Genomic DNA, 2056 nt, shown 5'->3' with positions numbered 1-2056 from the left:
TACCAATAACCTTCTTACCTTCATTTATTCGTCTATCTAATTCCTCATTTATCTTCCCGTCCCTAGTAAATAAGCTACCAAGGTATACGAACTTATCAACTGTAAATTAATTATTTTTGTTATCTGTTTTTATTGTGTAGAAAATTTATAAATGTACAATCTGCAAAATTATCAAATAGGATTTGTGTTAGTTATAGAAAAATTATAATTAGGAGCGGACTTCCTTACCCTCTTATACTAAAAAAAGTCTGCACTTTCTGCAGAAATGTCAATGGGGGCATTTTGCCCTTCGGAGGGTATTTAAATGTCAAGTGTGTATAAGGTCATAAAGTTATCACGAATATATAATATATAATATCTGGTATTCTTTCGGTATTATTTTGGTATAATATCTGGTGTTATATATAATATATGGTGTATTATATATAATTATTAAATTTTCATTTTTATTACCTTCAATCATGGGTCAGTTTCCAATATTTATAATTTTAAAGTCCTCGAAGGCCGAAATTAAAAAGTTTTTTTTTAAATCCAGTAGTTTTTAATTTTTCAATTTGAGTGGTTAAAAATCGTAAATTGTACAGTTATGAATAATGAATAATTGATACTGTAATTTTCAAACAGTCACAAAGTTGGAGATCTTTGGAATGAGAAGCACTTAAAAAAATAATGTAAAATATTGAAATAAGGCGTTTACTACATTTTCTGGATTAATTTTCAAATACGTATACAATTGCAAATATGTCCAAATATGTCAATGTTGTGATAATACGTATGATGGTACATGAATTGCTCGCACGTGGGACGATGTCAGATTAAATTAAAGTGCTAGAGTACGTTCATGCATATTTTTCTCAGTTTCATTCGTGCCTTGATAACGCTGATAAGAATCACGTGGAAATTGCAGTTATAAATATTGAATGGAAATGTTGGCATTAAACATAACAACAATAAATGTTATTATCTTACTAATGTAACTTATTCAATTTATATATTTACCTTCATTTGTTATTTATTATTCCTTTTCAAAATTGTCACAAAACCACTTCACATGCGTACAAAAAAGTATTTAATTCACAGAATTTTCATCAAACACTTTTTAGTTTGTTTTCATTTCAAAATTTAATTACATAATAAAAGGCGCGGACTTTATAAAAAATAAAATTAGAGATACAGATAAAAACTTGTAGTATTTTTGGCTTTGTTCTGATTCAATTTTAATTGTTTACCTTATGTGCTTTTTAATCTTCGAAAACACAATGTTTCTCACCCGGTGTCCCAGTGACAACTAACTATATAACCTGAGAAGTTTGCGTTCCAAGCCACGATGAGGCACGCCATCGAGAAGGTAGGGGCACTCAATCGTGGGGGCTCTTCATATTATCATTTTTTTTCTTTGTTATAGAAAATTATAAACTATTGTGCAAATTATTTTTTTAACATTAAAAAACGATACATTAATGGTTTAAGTTTTTAAAGCAAATTAAAGAGGTTCGTGTAAGGGTGAATAAGTAATATGACAGGGAAAGATCATTAATTTACAATAAGATTACAAACATATAGAAAATATGAATGTTATTATTTAAATAGTCGCTCTACGAGCAAAAACATTTTTCTGTAATATGTATTATATTAGTATGAAGTAGAATCTGTCCTCAGGAACGTTATTTATTTATACAGTTTTAAATCATATATAGGAGAATTTTTATTAAAAATTAAAATTCAGGAAATAGAATCAATTTGGCATCTTATTTAACGTTTGATTCTTAAAATAAGCCTAAATACTAAAGAACTTCCTATAAATTTAATATTACATAAGTTAGATAAGCAACGTCTTCCGAACTCTAAAGAATCTAAAGAGAGAAGGTCGCAGTTTTATTCCTAGATTTTTTTCTCACGTCGGCTTCCACCCTCCCTAAATTTTTGTTTACTTTCTGGAAAGTTGAGAATCACTGAGAATTACTTTCACATCGCTCAGTCCAGGCAATGCGATTCAGGAAAGGTGGCGGGGTAGAACAGTAGAACTAACAGAAGAGGGGCCCGCAGGCCCCAATTG

At 29.5% G+C, this 2056-nt stretch overlaps 1 protein-coding gene across 2 annotated transcripts in view; it reads right to left on the bottom strand.

The window, feature by feature from the left end:
• Window positions 1-1278, bottom strand: part of LOC117177195 — a 45471-nt gene extending 44193 nt beyond the window's left edge. The window contains exon 1 of one of the 2 annotated variants that reach the window (XM_033367729.1): window positions 1230-1278. The gene's annotated coding sequence lies outside the window, so the exon portion shown is untranslated. Of the gene's footprint in view, window positions 1-999 lie in introns of both variants that reach the window. The other variant, XM_033367728.1, reaches the window with a different exon arrangement.
• Window positions 1279-2056: the final 778 nt, after the last annotated feature.

This window comes from Belonocnema kinseyi, chromosome 7, assembly GCF_010883055.1.
Source record: "Belonocnema kinseyi isolate 2016_QV_RU_SX_M_011 chromosome 7, B_treatae_v1, whole genome shotgun sequence".
NCBI classification, from domain to species: Eukaryota; Metazoa; Arthropoda; class Insecta; order Hymenoptera; family Cynipidae; genus Belonocnema; species Belonocnema kinseyi.
This window is presented reverse-complemented; position numbering and strand designations above follow the sequence as displayed.